The following is a 7,336-nucleotide window of genomic DNA, read 5'->3' as shown; positions in this document are numbered from 1 at the left end:
GGAAGAAAAGGAGAAGAAGGAGGAGGAAGAGAGGAAGAGGAGGAGAAAAAAGAGAAGAATGAGGAGGAGTAGAAAGTTCAAATAAAAGAATGAAAAGGAAGGAGAAGAAAAAAAATAAAGAAAAAAAGTAAGGTGAGGGTGGAGAAAGAGAAAAGAAAAAAGGAAGAGTTTCTTCTGTGTACCACTCTTTCTTAGGAAGCAGTAGTGTTTATCTTTGGTGTCATAATAAAACTGAAAGCTTTTTTTTCAGACCATGCACTCATCCTCTTAAATTAGAAAGAGTGACAATTCTTTTGGCTCAATTCTGAAAAATGCTAGATATCATGATCTCACTATTTAAAAAGAAAAAAGAGGAAAACAGTCTCCTAAGAGACTGTTGTCACTTTAAGCACATGCCTAGTAACCCAACCATTCGGTGGCTGTCCAGTTTTCCAGGGGCATGTGAGACTTAAGTTGGATGCCAAGCTCCATGTCATAGTCAATCTTCAACATTTTCACACAATACCAACACTTCCCAACAATTGTTGAATTTTTCTTTATGTTTGCTTGTCTTACTCTTAACTGACACTCGTCATTTTCTTCCAAGGAAAAAATAACAGAATACTTGAAAATATCACTTAATCTGTGACGCACATGTTAAGACTTTAGAAATTTTGAAATATTATAATTCATAAATGGATGGTTTGAAGTAGCATGTAGAACCTTAGAGGGTTAAATTCTTTAGGAGGAATGTCTTTAATCAGTATCAGAAGCAGAGTCCATCCTGGAAACTCCATTGTTTCATAAATTTGTAGACTCAGACTTTCTTATTGTCAGGGCCTCTGGAAGTCACTCAATGAAACTCCAAGTCACTGAGTGAGACCATACCTAGTCCAGGATTCCAGACTAACTGCCTAATCCATACTACTGGTGAAGACATCCAGAAAACATCTCACAACCTATCTCAGTAACATTTCAATGTGTTATAATGCTCACTTTTAGGAAATCCTTTATTTCCAAAGATACTGCTATTGCGCCATTACCTTTGCAAAAATAATGAGATCAACATCTTTTTATAATCTCAACTTTTTAAAAAAAATACAGAATTAAGGAACATTCTCCTCTTCTGCAAACTAACCTGCCTATATACTTTGTTTCCAGTCCTTTAACCACCTTGTCGAACCTGTACATAAACAAAGCCCTCTCTGGGCCCCTCAGCTGTGTACAGAACAACATATCTCCCTCTACAAAAGGTTGGTTGGTGCACTTCTAAGGCAACAGGCAATCCCAACTTGAAGCCAAAACATAGGACCACCCTCAGAAGAAGAGCAAGTGTTTCAGTGAACTCAGAAGACAGTCAGGAAACTGGAGAGCTGGGACTCTGTGTGAGGGGGAGAAGAGAGAGTGGGCTGGCCTTGGTTGAGGGGCTATGTTCGGCCTCTGCTGCCTCCGTCTCTCCTTCCTCCTTCTCACCTCACCCCTAAGTCTCCCACCTCTGCCCATCTCCCTATCTTGGACACATACATCCCCTACTCTTAACTGGCAACTGGCAAACATTTCTGCTGATTTTAATCTTGAACCATCTTTGAAACCATATAAAATGAGTCTCGAGGCTGTACAAGGGAAGGACTCTGAGCCAGAACTCAGGACACTTGGCTTGTTTCCTAGACTTGCACCAATGGCAGGTTCCATGACCATTTTCAAACTGTTTCACTTCTTTGAACCAACTTCATTGATTAACAGTTTAGAGAGATAGATGACTCTTTCTGGCTTCAAACATTCCCTGATTTCATTTTTTGGAGGAATTTCAAGTACTGGTCGAGAGAGAAGAAACAGAGTCAAGATGGTTTGGACTCATCAAATTAAACTGCAGAGATGCCATCCCAACTCCACCCGCTTTGTACAAGGCTGCCTTTGGATGTGCGGCCTTCTTGCAAAATGGAAGACACTTGACAAGAAGTTTCCATGCTGAAACCCAAATCAGACCAAACTTAGAATGCCCCAGAAGGTGGCACCCTTTACCGAGATGATAAAGGACAGAAGCTGAGTCGAAAGAAGAGTGAATGAAAGGGAATCAGAGAGGCTGCTCCCAAACACAGGCCTTCCTATCTTCGACCCTGAGGTATCAGCACCCCTCATCCAGAGAACTAGAGGGCCTCTGGCCACAGATGGCTTTAGAGGCTGGTCACGAGTACATGTTATGAGCCTGTTCTTCGTGTTCTCACTTCCATCAGGGTGAGATCTCACCATCTCCTTTTCCCACCTTCTTGCCCCTATTCTCCTGGTTTCCTAGCAGGTCGATGCCCAGCTCTTTCACTGGATCCATCTATCCTGGGTCTTCTTTCTTTTGTGAACCCAGTGGACTATATCTCAAAGTTCCCCAAGCCAGTAATACAAAGACAGAGTAAAGTCAGAAATAACACAGACCCTTACTAGTCCACAGTGAGTAGTGTTTGGGACAAGTGTGGCCTGCTGGCAAAGGGACAGGAAGAAGGGCTCCCTAATGCCCCTGAGAGGAGAGTGAACAGTGCAACTTTTCTGGAAAGCACTGTAACAATATAGATGAAGAACCTTTAAGATGTTTTGATCCTATGACCTATCTTTCCTTCTTGTATCCAAAAAAAATAAGAGCTTTGCGCAAAGCATGAGTGAAAAAGCATTCCAGATAGAGAAAAAACAGCTGTTATCAGTTTTGATGTCTGCGGCTCTAAGAAACAGAAAACAACAACAAAATGGCTTTAAAAATAAGCACACAGCCAAAGAAATATGGAAGTACATGGCCTGGATTATAAAAATAGAAAGTGTTCATAGATTTAGCAGCTCAAAAATGTGATTGGAACAGGCACGGTGGCTCACCCCTGTAAACCCAATACTTTAGGAGACCGAGAAAGGAAGATCACTTGAGGCCAGGAGCTCAAGACAAGCCTGGGAATCTTAGCAAGACCTTGTCTCTACAAAAAAATTAAAAATTAGACAGACATATTGGCATGTGCCTGTAATCCTAGCTACTCAGGAGGCCGAGGCAGAAGGATTAATTGAGACTAGGAGTTCAAGGCTGCAGTGAGCTCTGTTTACACCATTGCACTCTCAGCTGGGTGATAGAGCAAGATCCTGTCTCAAAAAACAAAAAAAGAAAAAAGTTAAAAACTGTGATCTGACATACAGGTTCTTTCTATTTCTCTGCTCTTCCTTCTCAACATTGGTTTAATGCTAAGTTTGGCTCCCCAGTGGCCAGTAGTACCAAGTAGCACTTATCAGTAGTCTTATTGATATTCGAAAGAGATGGAGAAAGCCTTTGGTTTTCTATTTCTGAGTTATTTAGGGTGATGATTTCCCATTCCATCTATATTGCTGCAAAGGACATTATTTCATTCTTTTCTGTAGCTGTATGGTATTCCATAGTGTATACGTATCGCATAGTTCCTTCTTAAAAGCAAGAGAGAACTTCTCCCGGAAGACTTTAGCAAACCTCTTATCGGCCAGAATTGTGTCACATGCCCATTCTGAAATCAGTCACTGGCTAGACGGCAGGGAGAGGGGAAGTTACCCTAAACCAATATTCTCACTCCTTCCCACTGAGATCAATTCCCCAAGAGTATTGCTTCAATTCTTTGAGGAGAGGTGCAAGGTTTAGGAGTCACTCACCATGTCCACCCCAAGAGCAAAGGGATAATAGTACAGTTGGTTAGGGAAACAGGGAGGAGTTCAGTCCTTCTGTGCCATAAGTTGACTTGAACACAAAGCGATTTGAAAATTCAAACAAGAGTTTTTTCCAAGCCTAAGCCTTTAGGTACTTAAAATCTGGTCTTCCCACACAGAAAATAAAGGCTGGTGTTTTTTTGTTTTTTTTTATTTTAGAATTGGGGGTACACATGTATGTTTGTTACATGGACAAATGGCACAGTGATGGGGACTGGGTCTTAGGTGGCCCATTCCGTAGACAGTGAACATTGCATCCAATAGGCAATTCCTGAACCCTAACCTTCCTTCCTGCCTCCCCCCATATTGGTGTCCCAGTGTCTGTTATTTCCATCTTTGTGGCCATTTTACTCCTGCATATAAGTGAGAACATATGGTATTTGATTTTCTGTTTCTGAGTCAGTTCACTTAGGATAATGATCTCCAACTCTATCTATGTCATTGCAAAGGACATGACTTCATTCATTTTTGTGGCTGTGTAGTATTCCATCATGCATATATGCCACAATTTCTTTATTCAGTCAATCTTTGGCGGGCACTTAAGTTGGTTCCATGATTTTGCTTCTGTGAATAGTGCTGGAGTGACAACATGAGTACAGCTGTCTTTCTTATAAAATGATTTCCTTTTTTCCTTTGAGTAGATCCCTAGTAGTGGGATTGCTGGATTGAATGGTAATTCAACTTTCAATTATTTGAGAAATCTCTATACTGTTTTCCATGGAGGTAAGACTCTTTTGCAATCTTACCAACAATGAATGAATGTTCCCTTTTTTCCACAACCACACCAACATCTGTTGTTATTTCACTTTTTAACAATAAAAGCTGATTTTTAAAAACTAAAGAATAAAGAGTATAAGGTAATGTGTCATATAATAGAAGTAATGCATGCTTTAAAATTTCACAGAGAAAAGAAACAATGTCACACAAAGCCACTGGAGAAACCCTCACAGAGGTGGAAGAGCTTGAATTGAAGTATTTGATTGAAGGATCAGAAAAATCTGCCAGTAACTTTCCTCTGGCTCTGACCATTGAGACAGCTGAACTAAAACAACTTTGAAGCATGGTCTAGGGAAAATATTCAGAGGGAATGAAGCCGTGATGTCTTTCTTTTGGAGATACTACGATTTTGGACAATTTTAGAAGACAACAATTTTTGGTTGCTGCATACTCCTAAGCAATTTTCCACTGTTGAACATTTCCAACATTTAAAACAATTTCTACACAAAATCACAGCCCACCCTACTGTTCTTTGCTGGGTAAACAAAATATTTATTCTCAATCATGTTGCTCTCCTTAATTGCATGCAATTTTTAAATGAGTTGCTACTAGCAGTCCTTTTCTCCTATTTATTGGCAATGTATTTAGGTCAATCCTACCTCCAGTTAGAGGAACTTGAAAAAAGAAAATCCTACAGTGAAATGTCATATTTTTACTTTAAGTATGTAATTGTACTTTACGTAAGGGTGACAACTTGGCAAAAAGGGAACTGGACCCCCTCTTTGAAAAGTTCATCATGTGGGTCCATGTCAGTTTATTGGCTGGAAATCTCAGAGTTTCAAGATTGTGGAGACGCACTCAAGAGGGACAATATATCTTGCGTTGAAGGAAGTGGGTGTTCTTTTCTCTTTTCCCATTTCTGATTCTCTTAAAGCTTCCCGGAGATTTCCAGAGACTACTGGCAGCAAGAATGTGGGTGAGCTCCTGGCAAGTGCCCAGACACCTCCTCCTTTCCACCTAGATCATGTGGAGTACTAAGACTTAGGGAAGGGCGTTGCGTTTCAGATAAGTAGCTCCTATATCTGCCAGCTTTCTCTGACCAGAAAGCTCTTCCCTGCTCCTATATGTCACCTTCCTATTTGTAAAGCATGAAGAAAGCTGAAAATTCCTCTCCGTGTTTCGTTGAAAGAAGACAAGTTTCAAGAAAACTCTTGCAGCATTCCCACAATCCCTCAGTCATGGCAGCACTATCCTGAAGGGGCAGAAAGTGCTGTTTCTATTATCTCCTTGCCCGGGGAGAGGATCTTTTTATACAAGACGCATCCTGCTTCTGTGAGCCCAATCTTGTGGCTCTCAAACCCACCTCTGATCTGTATAAAATGACCAAGTGGGCCAGAGCTGCCCAATTCTCCCAGAACTGTCCTCGAGTGTCCGGTATTATCTTGAAAATGAGAAGGAAAAAAAAATCACCTTTCAAAGAGCAAGCTGACTGCTGGAGAAGGAAGGGGAAGGACATGGATGGCTGCTGACTCTGGACTCAGATCTCTTTGGATGAATCATTGCCTATGACTTCCAAGACAGCAATCCGATTTGACTGATCATCCAGTAGAAGCTTTTCTTTCTGCCTCTCAACATCTGAAATCCAACAAACAATTATGTGTCTTAGGAACAAATTGGTCATCTTCTAGAAGTACTGGATGTATACATCGAGTCACTAGAAAACACTCCGTTATCCACACCACACTGTCTTGTCACACAACCCTCCCACACAACAAAAGTGAAATTGCTGTCCGATGAATGTAAACTCGTGGGTGTTTCCAGCAGTTGGGAGTCCTGCCAGGTGCAAGTGCTATGAAGGGAGGTGAACCCCAAGGGCTTCCCCTGTCCGTGCTGAGATCCTTATTTGGTGACGCTTCTGCCTGTGCCCGCCTCGGGGCCAGCCCAACCAGTACCGGACCACAGCGCGCGGGGCTGCTGACGTCCCAACCCGAAGAGATGAATGGAATTCCAGGCAGCAGGAGTCATGCTGGCTTGGGACAGTGGCTTGAGCCCAGACTTCAGTGACAGAAGCCCCGGGCAGCAGCGCTCATGGCAATGTGTGCACCCACAGAAATGCAACCCACACCTCGGCTTCAGGAGCTGAAGAATGAAAAGAACGTCGAGAGAGGAAAGGGAGAAATAAAATAATAGGCAGAGGGTCATTTACGACTCTGGGTCTGTTCCGTAAATAGTTTAAGACTCTGGAGTCAGATGGTTCTGCAAATCCTCCAACCAGGAGTCACGTTAAGAAGCACGAGTGGGCACGAACACTGTTTTTCAAGCCACAATTTCAATTTTGGCTTGAGGAAACGGGATACGCGTAAGCTTCCTTAAAATCCCCGACCAGAAAGAAGCTGTCGGCCCGGGTCCCCAGAGAGAATACGCATACCGCCCCCACGCGGCCAGCCCTGGGAGCGCCGCAGCAGCTGCGAGAAGCTGCTCTCGCGGGGACCGGGGCGGCCGCTCCAGCAAAGGGCGCCCCGACGGGCAGGGGCAGGCGAGCTCGGTGCACCGCCCCGGCGGCGCAGCGCGACCCCACAGTCGCCTCCCGGGGGTGGGGGGTGGTTTAAAAAAAATTAAAAAGCAGCAGGCTTAATCATATTGTCACAGATTCATGTTGGATATAATGGAAATTGTTCACATGACAAAAACGGGCATAATTTAAAAGATAATGACAACAGGAAACATGTTGATACTCATGACAAAAGGGTGACTGTATATTCTGTTAGACAATCTTATAATGCCAGGAAGGAAATTAATACAACCTTTTATTTTTAAAGGTCAGAGACAGATTACTTTATTCAATTACTACTGGCCAGTAAACTTGAAATGAAGCATGCCACTCTATGGATAAAAATGCTAATTATAAAAATGAAATATCATATCATTTGTTACCTAAAAA

Source organism: Carlito syrichta, unplaced genomic scaffold (assembly GCF_000164805.1).
Source record: "Carlito syrichta isolate Samal-C Ts95f unplaced genomic scaffold, Tarsius_syrichta-2.0.1 Scaffold288395, whole genome shotgun sequence".
NCBI classification, from domain to species: Eukaryota; Metazoa; Chordata; class Mammalia; order Primates; family Tarsiidae; genus Carlito; species Carlito syrichta.
This window is presented reverse-complemented; position numbering follows the sequence as displayed.